The sequence below is a fragment of the Herpailurus yagouaroundi genome, unplaced genomic scaffold (genome assembly GCF_014898765.1).
Source record: "Herpailurus yagouaroundi ecotype Mexico unplaced genomic scaffold, PumYag 29, whole genome shotgun sequence".
Lineage (NCBI taxonomy): Eukaryota > Metazoa > Chordata > Mammalia > Carnivora > Felidae > Herpailurus > Herpailurus yagouaroundi.
The window spans coordinates 11254965-11271251 of NW_024412377.1; the positions used below are offsets into that span (position 1 = coordinate 11254965).

The following is a 16287-nucleotide window of genomic DNA, read 5'->3' on the forward strand; positions in this document are numbered from 1 at the left end:
GTGCTTCAGCAAGCACATGTACGAAAACTGGAACGATACAGAGAAGATTAGTGTGGCCCCTGCATGAGGATGATGTGCAAATTCATCAAGTGTCCATATTTTTCTATAGCCAATAATACTGTACTGACGTATGGTGACTGATGATAACTGCACGTATCACGGTGAACACTGGGTGATGTGCAGAATTGTGAAATCACTATGGTCTACACTTGTGACTAATATAGCATTGTATGTCAACTATACTTGAATTAAAAAAATGAAAATAAATACAGGGAAGAGGAAATATTTCTTACAAGTTAATGATCATCGAGACCTAATGGAATGTATAAATGTGCTTACAAATGCTAAGAAAACCATAGTAACAAAAGTAGTCAGACTTAAAGTTTTATTCTAATGACCTCAGTCGCCAAGTTGAATACCCATGTGGGAAGAAGCCTTGTCTACTTCCTCCAGGTTCCTTGACGACTTCCTTGATTTGTTGTTCTCCTTGTGCCACGAGTAGTAAATTTCCACAAAGTTGGAAGTTGGTACCTTATAAAACAGATATTGATGGTGTTATACCCATAGTTACCTATTATGTACGCAGAGTTACTTACTCCAGCTCAAGAAAAATAAATAGCGGTGCCTGGGTGGCTCAGTCAGTTAAGCATCCGACTTCAGTCTAGGTCGTGATCGCGCTGTTCCCGAGTTCGAGCCCCACATCGGGCTCCGTGCTGATAGGTCAGACCCTGGAGCCTGCTTCAGATTCTGTGTCTCCCTCTCTCTCTCTGCCCCTCCCCCACTCACACTCTGTCTCTGTCTCAAAAATAAGTAAACATTAAAAAAATTAAACAACAAAAAAATAGAAATGGTGGAATAGTTTCAAATGATTCCAAACCATCTTCCTTACTTTATTCCTAAACCACCTCCAGATAATTAGACTTTCTTTTTTTTAACTTTTAAATATTTATTTATTTTTAGAAGAGACAGAGAATGAGCAGGGGAGCGGCAGAGAGAGAGAGACACACACACAGAATCCGAGGCAGGCTCCAGGCTCTGAGCTGTCAGCGCAGAGCTTGATGTGGGGCTCCAACTCATGAACCATGAGATCACGACCTGAGCTGAAGTCGGACACTTAACCAACTGAGCCACCCAGGTGCCCCCAGATAATGAGACTTCCAATGTCAGTTTTAGGTGTTTTTGTTTGTTTGTTTTTTGGGTGTTTTGTTTTGTTTTGGTCTGTACAAAGCTTTGTATTCTTCTCTTTTCACTTAACGTGTGTATTAGTCAGAATCCTGGAAAGAAACAGCATTCACTTGATGGTTCAAATGAAGAGCCATTTAGTGAAGGATGGTTTACAGAGATGCCGGTAAGGTTAAGGGAACCGACAAAAGCTGCTGAGGCACCCAGGAACCAGCCCTGGCATGAAGCTGTTACTGTCATCACAGCCAAAAAGACAAAGGGAGAAAATGAAGGTAATGGAGCCCAGAGAGGACTGCAGGCTTAGAGGGGACTGGCCAGCAGGAGCTGTAGTCCTGGAGGAGCAGAGGCAAGGGGACAGTGCGAAGACACATCCCAGACTGTCATCTCTCGTCTTGCCCTTCCATCTCCTACTGGCATCTCCCATTGGCTAAACCCAACCTGCAGCCAGAGGGCAAGAGAATAAGGACAAAGTAGTGCCCTGGGCTCCATTTCCTAGGGTGCAGACCAGGGCAGAAAATGATTCTGACTGGCTCAGTCTATAGAGCATGCAACTCTTGATCTTGAGGTCGTGAGCCCAAGCCCCTGGTGGACACAGAGCCTTGCTTTGCCCAGCTGTATGCACATCACAAGCCTCAGGCAGCACCTTGCTAGGATAGAGAAGTGTCTTGACCATGCCAGGATCTCTTAGACACCGGTGGAAATTTAAACTGGCACACATATTGAGAAGCTTCCATTTTTTTTATGTCTGTTTTTATGTTGAACAAGGGGCAGTGATGAAGAGTTGTAACCAAAGGCATTTTCAAGTGGATGAAACAAAATAGACATCTTTAACTGGAAAAAATCTCTCCACATAAAACCATTTAAAGAGGTTTATATAGTTTAGGAATGTAAGCAAAGACACATGATGAGGGACAACCTTTTCAAAATTGTAATAATGCCTCAAAGTTCCTATTTGTAGACTGATGGTCCTAAGGAGATGCACAGTTAGATTAACACAATCTTTAAGTACCATTGTCTACTAACAGAGGCTGGGAGGGTCAGCATCATCTATGTGGCAGACAAGAAAGCTATTAAATCCTTGTATACAGAGAGAACCAATTATCACACTGAACTGCTGTCCTTGTGATTAATGATTGAGTACCTGACAGCCACTTTTCGTTATGGGAGCATTCTAAATGTTTCTCAGCATCCGGCCGTTGGCTTGGTTCTTCCGTGCACCTGCAGCCGACCACATATCCCATGTTCCCTCCTCAGAACGCTTTGGTTTCAAGCTTGCCATAGTGAAGAAAGGATTTTGTGAATCTCTTCCCAAGGTCAGGCCAGGGATCTTCCAACATTATGCTTTCAAGAAAATCAGCTTCCAAATTGACTATTCAAGAAACCCAGACGGTCACACCTTAGTACTAGGGCTAAACTAGCTCTGAATTGAGGCAACCGCAGACCTACCCTGTAACAGTTTTTTAAAAAGCCATGAAAAGATCAAACCCATCTGACCTTCCAATAGCGTAACTTTCTTTCAGAACAAAGCCAATGTTCTTCAAAGAAAGATAGCAAAGTTCACACACTCAATAACCTAACAACTCAACATTCAGCCTCCAGTAAAAAATTCCTGGACATGCCAAGAATCAGGAAAATGTGACCCATAACCAGGAGGAAAAAAAAAGTCAATGGAAAAAGATCCACCAATGACAGAGATGGTGGAATTAGTACACAAAACTTTGAAATACCTATTATAAATACCCTATGTTTATGGATCTTTAATATGAATAGAATGGAGAGAGTGTGTGAAGATACAAAAGGAACCAAATGGAAATTATAGAGATAACAATTAAAATATTTGAAATGAAAAAAAATACACTGGATGAGATTAACTGCAGCTGAGACATGGGAAAAGAAAGGATCAGCAAACCTGAAGATGCAGCAATACAAACAATTCAATCTGCAACAGAGAAAAAAAGATGGAAAAAAATGAGGCCTCAGTGACCTGGGGATAATATCAAGTGGTTTATTGTATGTGTAATTGACATCCCAGAACACTGTGATTTAGTGGTAGGGAGGAGAAAGGGACGGAAAAATATCTGAAGAAACAATGGCTGAAAAAATTCTAAATTTAACAAACACTATGAACCCATGGATCTACAAACCTTAATGAATCCCAAAGAGGATACACACACACACACACACACACACACACACACACACACACAAATCATATCAAAGCACATTATAATTAAATTGTTGAAAAACAGTGATGAAGAGGAAAATCTTAAAATCAGCCAGAGAAAGGCACATGATGTACCGAGGAACAAAGAATGAAAGCAGATTTCTTCTCAGAAATGATGCAGGTCAGAAGACCATGGTATGGCATCTTTAAATTGCAGAATGAAAACAATAAAACATGGGCAACATACAATTCTATATCCAGCAAAAATCTCTTTTCCACTTAAGGGGTGCCTGGCTGGCTCGATCAGAAGAGCATGTGAGTCTTGATTGTGGGGTCATGAGTTCAATCCCCACATGGGCTATAGAGATTATTTAGTAAATAAAACTGTAGCATAAAATAAAATTTTCAACTTAAGGTGAAATAAAGCCTTTTTAAGACAAACAAAAGCTGAGATGGGTCGCCTGGGTAGCCCAGTTAGTTGAGCATCCAACTCTTGATTTCAGCTCAGGTCCTGATTTCATGTTAGTGAGATGAAGCCACACGTTGGGCTCTGAGCTGACAGCACAGAGCCTGCTTAGGATTCTCTCTCTCTGTCCCTCCCCCACTCAGTCTGTTTCCCTCTCTCTCTCTCTCTTAAAATAAATAAACAGTAAAAAAAGCTGACAGAGTTTGCAGTTGAACATTACCGTAAGTAATGTTAAAGGACATTCTTTAGGCAGAAGAAAAATAAAACCAGATGAAAACTTGGATCTACACAAGAAAATGAAGAACACAGGGAGTGGTAAATATGTGGGTAAATAGGAAAGTGTTTTCTTTTCATTTAAAAAAAATTCTTTGAGGGGCGCCTGGGTGGCGCAGTCGGTTAAGCGTCCGACTTCAGCCAGGTCACGATCTCGCGGTCCGTGAGTTCGAGCCCCGCGTCGGGCTCTGGGCTGATGGCTCGGAGCCTGGAGCCTGTTTCCGATTCTGTGTCTCCCTTTCTCTCTGCCCCTCCCCCGTTCATGCTCTGTCTCTCTCTGTCCCAAAAATAAATAAATGTTGAAAAAAAAAATAAAAAAAATTCTTTGAGATGTAATTAACGTATAAAGCAAAAATAACGTGTATTTCATAACTTATGCAGAAACAAAATGTATGACAATGATAGCACACAGGATGGAAGGTGAAAATGGAAGTATACTGTTGTTATTACATAACGTTCCCACGTTTAAAATAGACTTGGTAAGTTAAGGAGATAGGCTATCAGCATTAGCACAACCACTAAAAACTAGAATGTAGAAGTATAGCTAATAAACCAATAGTAGGAAAGAAAGGGGGGAAATGAACAAAGAGCAAATGGGATGAGTAGAGGACAGACAGCCAGGCAAGTTGGGGAGGTCATCAAGGAGAGCGGCAACAGACTGTTGAGATTCTGCGTGCCACAAGAGAAGAACAGCCATCTTTCAGATGGCCTTGTAGTTAAAGAAAGCAATAAATGAATCACTAGAGGAAGAGGTAAGGAGTAAAGAATCATTATGGAATGGACATGGGAAGCTTTTGCTTTTTGAAACATTTGGACTCAAGATCCGTTTCCCAACTTCTCAGTGTGTTAGGGGTTCCCTTGTGTGCCTACTCCGATGGATACACTTTCCTCAGGAAGAGAAGTATTATTTACAACTTTTGTGTTAATGAACCCAAGGGCTCCTACGGAAATGTACTCTGACCTCTTACACAACATTTTTACTTAAGTCAGAGCGAAGGAAATAGTGGACATTGAGAAATCAAATGGCTGCCTTCCACTCTGTTCCCTCTAAAAGTCAACAATTGTCATTTTTTTTTTTCTGCTTAAGGAAGCTGCGTCTGACCTTATGGAATTCAACAGAGTTCCTGTGCTAGTGATTTTGATATTTAAATATGAGTAAGATAGGTAAATGGCAACTAAAATTGAATCATTTGAGTAAGATTGAAAAACAGGGAGACTAAACCATACACAGTTTAGTTAGATTTAAAAACTTTTTAAATTAATCTTTATTTATTTTTGAGAGAGAGAGAGACAGAGTGTGAGCGAGGGAGGAACAGAGAGAGACACAAAACACAGACAGAATCCAAAGCAGGCTCCAGGCTCTGAGCTGTCAGCACAGAGCCCCATGTGGGGCTCGAACTCACAAACCACGAGCTCATGCCCTGAGCCAAAGTCAGATGCTTAACTGACTGAGCCACCCAGGTGCCCCTAGTTAGATTTTTTGCAGAGCATCTTATCCACATACTCCACAGCAGTCATACAGATAAAGACATGAAGTTACATGTTTTGACACAATTTTGCTGTTCAAACATTCATGGAACTTTTCTGTATAATTTCTTATTTTGACGTGTTAAATCTTACAGAATTCCTTTATAACAGCGTTATAGGGGGTTAGAATTAACATTCACCCTACAGATAAATTCTATATGACAGGATTGATCGTATAGAGATATGTGTAGTGGACAATGCATCTGCAATTATGTGCTGAAGATCATCGTTGGACTAAATTTAGAAAGGTGAAGGATTAGATGAATAGCTTTTTATCTATTCCTCATCCCTAGAAATGGGCCCATTTCCAGGCCAGGTCCAAGATTACTTATTAGAAATTTTGTGCCCATCTGTAACATCCTTAAAAAGATAATTCTTGCCATGAAGGCTATTAACAGTATAGCCTGAGTATATCCAGGACAGTAGTCTGGGCTTCTAATGTCATGGGAGACTCTGTGCTCTCAGAATAAAATAAATTGCTTAAAAATGAAATAGGGTGACTTGTTAAAGAATTCAGTAATAAAAATACCTTTCATGAATACAAACCATGCAAGTTATTTCACAAATACTAGCTTAGTTTACCATGCATGTGTAATTGTTGACAAGTTTTGGATAAGGAAATGAAGCTAATAGAGGCAAGTGACTTGTCAAAGAGCTCATGGATGGAGTATCTGCACAGAACAATCAATCAATGTATTTTGCTGGATGTACTAATGAAGTTGCAGATCTTTTGTTTCCTGTTTAAGTGCTCACAAAATGTATATATAAAGGCAATATGTCTGCCATAATATATGACAGTGTTAAAAAGAAGGAAAGCACAATAGAGATGTCACTTTTAGGAAACTTCTGCAGGACCTGGGTAGCCTTTTGAAAGGTACCTTTGAAAGTATAGACTGTGCAGAGGAGCTGTCCCTGGTGCTGAACCTGCCACGGAGCAACGAGGTCAAAGAATAGCCTTCACCAATTTTTGTCCCTATTTTTTTCTGGGCTCCTATTACCAATGACAATACTATTAAGAAAAATTATGTTTATTAAATATTTTGCCATTTTGAGAATTTGAAACGCTATTTTTAAAATTACAGCTTTGTTTGAAGGAAACAATCAGAAAAACTAAAAGGCAACTGATGGAATGGGAGAAGACATTTACAAATGACATATCAGATAAAGGGTTATTATCCAAAATCACAAAGAACTTATCAAACTCAACACTCAAAAAACAAATAACCCAGCAGAGAAATGGGCAAAAGACATGAATAGACACTTCTCCAAAGAAGACTTCTGGATGGCCAACCAACACATGAAAAACTGCTCAATATCACTCATCATCAGGGAAATACAAATCAAAACCACAATGAGACACCACCTCACACCTGTCAGAATGGTTAACATTAACAACTCAGGCAACAACAGATGCTGGGGAGGATGTGGAGAAAGAGGATCTCTTTTGCACTGCTGGTGGGAATGCAAACTGGTGCAGCCACTCTGTAAAACAGGATGGAGGTTCCTCAAAAAATTAAAAATAGAACTACGCTATGACCCAGGAATTGAACTACTAGGTATTTATCCAAAGGATACAGGTGTGCTGTTTCAAAGGGGTACATGCACCCCAATGTTTATAGCAATGCTATTGACAATAGCCAAAGTATGGAAGGAGCCCAAATGTTCATCGACAGATGAATGGATAAAGAATATGTGGTGTGTATATATATATACATATATATATATATATACGTACATATATATATATATATGTATATATATATATATATACAATGGAGTATTAATCAGCAATAAAAAAGAATGAAATCTTGCCATTTGCAACTACGTGGATAGAACTACAGGGTATCTTGCTAAGCAAAATTAATAAGTCAGAGAAAGACAAATATCATATGACTTCACTCATGAGGAATTTAAGATACAAAATAGATGAACACAAGGGAAGGGAAGCAAAAATAATATAAAAACAGGGAAGGGGACAAAACATAAAATACTCTTAAATATAGAGAGCAAACAGAGGGTTGCTGGAGGGGTTGTAGGAGGGGGGATGGTCTAAATGGGTAAGGGGCATTAAGGAATCTACTCCTGAAATCATCGTTGCACCATATGCTAACTAACTTGGATGTAAATTAAACAATAAATACGTTTTTTAAAAATTAAAGCTTTGTTGAGTTACATAACATTAAATTTACATTTTTAAAGTGTACAACTCAGCACATTTTAGTGTATTCACAAAGTTGTAAAATTATCATCACTATATAATTTCAAGAACATTTTATTACCACAAAAAGAAACTCATCCCCTCAGTCTTTGGCAACCAGGAATCTACTTCCTGTCTCTATAGATTTGCCTATTCCAGACTTTTTGTATAAATGAAATTATATAATGTGTGACCTCTTGAGACTGGCTTCTTTCATGTAATGTCATGTCTTCAAGGATTATCCATGTTGTAATATGTATCAGTACTTACTTTTCATTGACAAACAATCCACTATATGGATATACTACTTTTATTCATGTATTTATCAGTCAACAAACATTTACATTGTTTCTACTTTTAACAACTATTTTTTTTAAGTTTATGTTTTTTGAGACAGGGAGAGAGAGCACGTGAGAGAGGGCGGGGAGAGAGAGAATCCCAAGCAGACTCCACACTGTCAGTGCAGAGCTTCGGGCTCCATCTCATAGTTTATGAGATCATGACCTGAGCTGAAATCAAGAGTCAGACGCTTAACTGACTGAGCCTGGTTCTACTTTTTACTATGCTGATATGAATATCCATGTACAAGTTTTGTCGTGTGAACATGGGTTCAGTTATCTTAGATATGTACCTAGGAATGGAATTGTTGTGTTATGCAGTCTTTTCAATATTTTGAGGAATTGCCAAATGATTTTCCAAAACAGATGCACTGTTTTACATTCCCACCAGCAATGCATGAAGATTCAAATTTCTCCACATCCTTGCCAACATTTACTATTATCTATCTTGTTGATATCTATCAGCATTATCTATCTTCTTGATTTTAATCATCCTAGTAGGTATGAAATTGTACCTCACTGTGGTTTTTCACTTCTGCTCACATTTCCTTATTGAGGAATGATATTGAACATCTCTTCATGTACTTATCAGCCATTTGTTATCTTCTTTGGAGAAATGTCTATTCAAATATTTTGTCCATTTTTTAGAAGTTGGGTGATTTTTATTGTTGAGGTAAAAGAGTTCTTTACATATTCTGGTTATGAGTCTTTTATCAAAGATACCATGTGCAAATATTTTCTCCCTGTGGGTTGTCTTGTCACTTTCTTAATGATGTAAAGGACTAATAGAGTGATCCTTTTCTGGTTCTTGCCAATACTTCCCTCAGCAGTTCTATAAGGGTTTGTTAATGGAGTGTAGTAAGAATTCCAGGGGTAACTGGGTGGCTCAGTCAATTCAATGTCCAACTCGTGATTTTGGCTCAGATCATGGTCCCATGGTTCGAGCCCTGCATTGGGCTCTGCACTGAAAGTGTAGTCTGCTTGGGATTCTCTCTTCTCTCTCTCCCTGTCTCCCACCCTCCCTCCCCTACTTATGCATGCGATTTCTCTCTCAAATAAACTTTAAGAAAGATTTAGAATGTAGTAAGAATTCCCGTATCTGTGCTCTTAGTAGCACATTATGAAGCAGGGAACTCATTTACAATATAATTGTTGGGAAATATCATATGGAAGAATATTTTTAGTTGTTCTCTGGTAAAACACTTTTTGGAAACCTGGATGGTTCAGAATATGTGACATCTGTTCCCTGCAGGAGAAGGCATGCCTCAAATGCTGTGCTTTTCTCATTATACTGAGCCTCTTCATAACAAACACTGCTTGAAAATGTTGCCAAGAGGGGCGCCTGGGTGGCTCAGTTGGTTAAGAGGCCAACTTGGGCTCAGGTCATGATCTCACAGTCTGTATATTCAAGCCCTGCATTGAGTTCTGTGCTGACACCTCAGAGCCTGGAGCCTGCTTCAGATTCTGTGTGTCTCTCTCTCTCTGCCCCTCACCTGCTCACATTCTTTCTCTCTCTCTCTCTCTTTCTCAAACATGAATAAACATTAAAAAATAAATTAAAAAAAGAAAGGTTGCCAAGAAAAAAAATAAATGGAAACATAGAATTATTTTCTATCCTAGAAAATATTCAGTTCCTGTGTTCAAATCCTGTTCTTTGGCAAGAAAATACATTTCTTTTATGCAATCAGAGAGAGACTATAAAAGATTTTTTCATTGGAAAACATTACCTTCTGCAAGAGTGTTTTTTTACCCCCTTCATGGAAAACAGAACAAGAAAAATAATCTAGCAAGTTAACTGAGGCCAGTTTTATTCCTTTAAAAAGTTCTAAAGGTAGTATTTATCCAACACCTATATTAAGTTGAAAAAAAAAGTCTTCTAACCCCCATAGCCCTGAGCCAAAAATATATCTCCCCTATATTGGCAGTTCTCCACTATGTGCCTAAGTTAGGAGAATCTTCATTCTCAACCTAAAATCAATAATTGCTTTAACATAATTGAAGAATCATTCAAACATATAAAGTTTGATTTTTTCATAGGGTAAATTATATTTATTAATACTTATTTTTAAATGCTTATTTTGTTGGACAGAAATGAGAGTGATATAGTAGTTTCATGTACAAATATCTGAACTTCCCACTTAAAGTTTCCACCCTAATATCCCAAAGTCCTAACAGTTGGAGTCATTTATATTTTATCTAAATAATTCTTGTGTAGATTTGTCTTTTAAAATAAGTACATAGTGGGCACCTGGGTGGCTTAGTCAGTTAAGCATCTGACTTCAGCTCAGGTCACGATCTCATGGTTTGTGGGTTCGAGCCTCATGTCTCACTGTGCTGACAGCTCGGAGCCTGGAGCCTGCTTCAGATTCTGTCTCCCTTTGTCTCTGCCCTTCCCCTGTTCAAGCTCTGTCTGTCTCTCTCTCAAAAATAAACAAACATTAAAAAAAATAAATAAAATAAGTACATAGTGGGAGTCAGAAGACCTTTGTTTTTTTTTTTTTTTTTTTAAGATTTTTTTTTTAAAGTAATCCCTACACCCAGTGTGGGGCTTGAACTTAAACAACCCCAAGATCGAGTCACATGCTGCACCTTCTGAGCCAGCCAGGCGCCCCCTGGAGGTCCATTTTTAATGTCGTGATCTCTAGAAGATAGTGAACTGTTGCTTTAGTTTTCTATCCTTTGAAGATGCTGCATGAATGATTAAGTTAAAATGGCTTTGAACTTTTCTCTAGTGCTATCACCAGAATGATAGTAAAGCAAGAGTGTTTTGTTTTGTTTTGTTTTTGCATTGGGTTTTGTTTTTTGTTTGTTTTTTAACCACTGTTCACTACTGGGTTCTGGGGAATTCATAACCAACAGCAAAGCCCCTGATTTAAGAGTTGCCTCAGCCAAGTCACCACTTCGGTCATTACCCTGTTCTACATAGCAGCAGAGGGATGAAAGCGTTCTAGAAGCACGGGCTGTGTCCACCTCCACCCTCTCATTTGTCCAAAATTTCAGAGCAGGTACAGAGCCGATGAAGTTCACGAAACCAAAGTTTGGGAAGGATTCACTGGAAATTATTATGACTCCTGGGGAACAAATTTCCTATCACCTGGTGGTCTAGATAATGTGGCTTTGCTGGGATGTCTCCAAGAGCAATAGTCATAAAGCATTGGGTAACTGAGTAACAATTAGACACTCTGAAATTCTGCCAGAGCTAACTTCCATTACATGAAAAAGGGGAAAATTAAATGTCAAGAAAAAAAGTTTTTTTTTTTCAATTTCAAATGAGCCAAGCAAATATTTACTTCTTACTTCCCGTGTGCCAGGAACTGGGCCAGTCTTTAGCCAAGGAGATCATATTATAAGGGAGAGACTAATGGAAAACAAATACTGATAAAGCTATTTATACCCACCTAAATTTAGAACCAATGGAGATGGAGAAATTAATTCTCACAGGCAACTGGAGAGTAGTAGAAGTTATAGTTTAAAAAGTAGGGAGGACTGAATTGTGAAGAACGTGGAATGTCACATGACTAATAATAAGTGGGGAACCGTCATTTGGATTGTAAAAGAATGAATCAGATGCTGCCCGGCTGGCTCAGACAGTAGAGTGTGGGACTCTTGATCTTGGGGTTGAGGGTTCGAGGCCCACACTGGGTGTAGAGATTACTTAAAAATAAAATCTTAAAGAAAATGACTTGGATGGAAGCATGGAAAATGGAATGAAATGGAGGACAGACACAGAGGCAGGGAGACCAGGAAGAGAATTAGTTGGAGATAAGAGACAAAGAAGAGAGGAATTTAATATAACGAGGCCTTTACTGATTACCTGTATAAAATGACATGTCCTATAACTCACGACCCCTTTACTCTGCTTTGTTTTCTCCAATAGAACTTGCCACTAACACACACAGACATACCTACACACACACATACACACACACACACACACACATGCATGTATGCATGCACACACACAAGTATTAGCTACTGTTCGTTTCACTAGTAGAATGTAAGATTCATAAGGAAAGGGATGTCACTCTATTTACTGTTGTATCCCCAGCGCCTCCCGTGAAAAATGTGGTATGGGATGAATGAAATGGCTAACTGAATAAGTGGATTTCTTTATCAACTAAGATAGGAAATAGAGAAGGAAAGGCAGGTTTGCAGTGGATTCAGTTTGAAGCATGATGATTTCAAGATGTCACAGTGAATATATGGTCTGGAACGTGGTAGAGAAAATGGGGCTGGAGATTGACATTTGGAAGTCATGGGCGCTTAGGTATTGGTAACTCACGAATTTCTAAGTAAGGAGACATGATATACTTTGTGTGGATCTCAGAGTTTTGTGTGACTTCTGGCCACTGAAAATGTTGTCCTCATCATCTGATTCACTACACAGGATTTGTAGGTAATGCTTTACCCCCGTTGAGGCCACTGGGAATGCTGTTCCTGTGGCCAAGCCCAATATACACCTGCCCACCCATCCCTGTCTACTCTGTGATTAACTCTAGTTTATTTCAGAGGTGACTATGTATGTATACTTTCAGTCCTTTGGAGAGTTCTAATATTGCCTGCTGAGCATGTCTGCTTTTCCCTAAGCCACTTGAAATAACTACTCTGCTCCCTAAACATAACACACACACACACACACACACACACACACACACACACACATCCATGACAAATCATGCGATAAACCTTGAAACTAACAGAGATTACAACCAGGATAAGTAATTTGAAAACGCGAAAAAGATTTAATGGAAATGAAGATGCCCCACAGTTCAGTATTTAAGACTATTTAGCAGACAGCCATGATATTCCTCATCATGTAGTGTCACCTAGAGCTTATATATTTTTGTTCTTTATTTTTTTGATTTTTTAAACTTTTATTTCTTTTGAGAGAGAGCATAGGGGAGGAGCAGAGAGAGAGGGAGGAAGAGAGATCCCAAGCAGGCTCTGCTCTGTGAGTGTGGAGTCCAACGTGGAGCTTGAACCTACAAACCGTGAGATCATGCCCTGAGCTGAAACCAAGAGTTGGACGCTTAACCGACTGAGCCACCCAGGTGCCCCATGTTTTTGCTCTTTAGAATAACAAGAACATAATGGTTTTGTAGTAAGTGTAACCCCTGCCTGCGCCCTTCTCAAGGTATTTCCCAATGTCACTTGCAGTTAAAAATTACCCGGACGTGATAAGATAACTCTCAATTTGATTGCCTTTATGAATGTATCTTGGGCTCTCACACTTCTCGCCGTGATTTGATAGACTTCACACATTTCATTAGAAAAGTAAACTACAGGGGCGCCTGGTTGGCTCAGTCGGTTGGGCGTCCGACTTCGGCTCAGGTCATGTTCTCACAGTTCGTGGTTCGAGCCTCGCATCAGGCTCTGTGCTGACAGCGCGGAGCCTGGAGCCTGCTTCCGATTCTGTGTCTCCCTCTCTCTCTGCCCCTCCCCTGCTCATGCTCTGTCTCTCTTTCAAAAATAAATACACATTAAAAAAAATAAAAAAGAAAGAAAAAGAAACCTACAGTATAACTCACTCCACTGGCTTTTAAGCAAATCTGAATCATCCAGTATATATTTTTTTTTGAGAAAGAAAGAGAGGGGAGAGGCAGAGAGAGAATCTTAAGCAGCCTCCATGCTCAGCACAGAGCTGAGCTCAGCAGTCTCCACGTTCAGCCCCCCAACATGGGGCTGGAATGAGACCCATGAGATCTCATGAGACCATGAGATCATGACCTGAGCTGAAATCAAGAGTTGGACGCCCACCTACTGAGCCACCCAGGCACCCCTGAATCATACAGTGTATTAAATCACACTGGGAGCTGGAACACACTGGGAGCAGATAGCAAACATATCTGTTATAGGCTTAGACTATTTGTTACAGGTTAAGACTCATCTGTCAATGTACAAATTAGATGCATTATTGTGTTCAGTTATTAAATACTTTCATTGCATTTCATTTACAATGTGATAATTGTTTATATGACTATCAAAATACACTTTCCCAAGACCTCATAGATATGCTCCTTTCGGGAAGTGTTGCTACGTTAGGATAGCCACATCGTACTCAGAGCAGAAGCAGTTCTGAACCTTCTGCAAATGTCAAATAATGACTAGATCAGACATCCTCTGGCTGCCTCGGCTGCTTCCTTCCCCATAAAGGCACCACTCACCTCCTAGACTGTGTGCCTTCCAGAACTTTTGCTGCATGTGTCAGGGTAGCTGAAGTCTGAGTTGAAGACCAAGGCTTAATGTCTAACATGCTCTATCACTCCCCCACTTCTGGGCTTGGATGAAGTGCTACACTGTGCAGAACGGACTCTAGGCTCCTGAGTGGCCTCTGAGGGGCAACCCAGCACTCTGGGTGAGTTAGTTTTCGGTGGGGCGAACCTCAATTAACAGCAAATAGGAAGTGGGGCTGGGGAGAGTCAGGCAGAGGGCGTCTTTCTCCTGCGGAATACTCTGAGATGCAATTCTTTCTTTCGGTGCCAAGCTGGGTGTGGAACCCAACACGGGGTGTGAATTCCTCACCCTGAGATCAAGACCTGAGCTGAGATCAAGAGTCAGACACTCAACCAACTGAGCCACCCAGGCTCCCTGAGATGCAATTCTTCCTTGCAGCCCTGCTGGAGGCCTCCAATGTGCCAAGCATGCCTTGACTGGCTTTTTTTTCTTTGAAGTTTTTTAGGAAGTGGTAGCCAGCATGGTAACACATTATATCGCTTTGCATCACCTCTTTCCTTGACTCAGTTTTCCCCCCTCACATTCATTCTTTTGGGTTTTCACCTTCTATTATGAACTGAATTGTGTCTTCCCCAAAAGTTCTTTAAAAAAATTTTTTTTAATGTTTGTTTATTTTTGAGAGAGAGAGAGAGACACAACATGAGCGGGGGAAGGGCAGAGAGAGAGGGAGACAGAAGCCGACGCAGGCTCCAGGCTCCGAGCTGTCAGCACAGAGCCTGACGCGGGGCTTGAACTCACAGACCCCAATATCAATATCATGACACTTAACCGACTGAGCCACTCGGGTGCCCCTCCAGAATTCTTAAGTTGGAGCCCTACCCCCAGTGTGACTGTATTTGGAGATGGGCCTTTAGGGAGGTAATTAAGGTTAAATGAGATTATAACGGTGGGGCCCTAAACAACAGGACTGGTAGCCTTATAAGACAAGGAAGAGACGCCAGAGAGCTCTCTCTCCCCACGTGTGCAGGGAGGAAAGGCCATGTGAGGACACAGTGAGAAGGCACCATCTGCAAGCCAGGAAGTGAGCTCTTAGCAGAAACCAAACCTGGCAGCACCTTGACTTTGGACTTCTAGTCTCACTGTGAGAAAAGAGATTTCTACTACTCGAGTCACCCAGCCTGTGGTATTTTGTTATGGCACAACTCCTAAATCAAGTATCATGTTCTACTTTCTTGAAGACCTACATTAAGACTATGACCCCCCCACAATGTAGAGGACAATTTTAATTTAAACTTTGAATCAGAAAAGTCCCTTTTAGTGTGCACATTTCCACAGCTCAAAAACCTGTCTGTGTTGATGAAGATTGTTAGGATCAACATTCCCAGACTGTGGCCTGGGGACCCTTTCAGTGGGTCTGTGAGGACAAAATCAATTTCAAGATCAGTTTTTTTAAAAATGTTTTTGATGTTATTTATTTTTGAGAGAGAGAGAGAAAGACAGAGCACAAGCAGGGAAGGGGCAGAGAAAGAGGGAGACACAGAATCCGAAGCGGGCTCCAGGCTCTGAGCTGTCGGCACAGAGCCCGACACGGGGCTCGAACCCACGAACTGGGAGATCATGACCTGGGCCGAAGTTGGATGCTCAACAGACTGAGCCACCCAGGGACCCCTCAAGATCAGTTTTTGAATATTAAAATGGTATTTGCCTTCTTCGTTCTCAGTCTCTCATTAGGGTATTGTGGCATTTTCCAGAGTATGGCATTTTCTGCCACTGTTTCAATGTGGAGACAGACTGAAAATCCAGTTCCAGTCTATTAAGTCAGACATAAAAGAGATTTGCAAACACTAAAACAATGCTGCTCTTCTCGCCACATTTTTTTGAAAATGTAGTGATTTTTCACTAAGATGTTATGTTAACGTATAATGGGATTATTTTTAAAAAGAGTTAGTGTGTGTTTTTATTTACT

At 40.3% G+C, this 16287-nt stretch overlaps 1 non-coding gene across 1 annotated transcript; it reads left to right on the plus strand.

Annotated features, from left to right (window-relative positions):
- LOC121016835 (U6 spliceosomal RNA) lies at positions 1-104 on the plus strand. Its single transcript, XR_005784483.1, has one exon. It is a non-coding gene; the product is annotated as a U6 spliceosomal RNA (small nuclear RNA).
- The last annotated feature ends 16183 nt before the right edge of the window (positions 105-16287 follow it).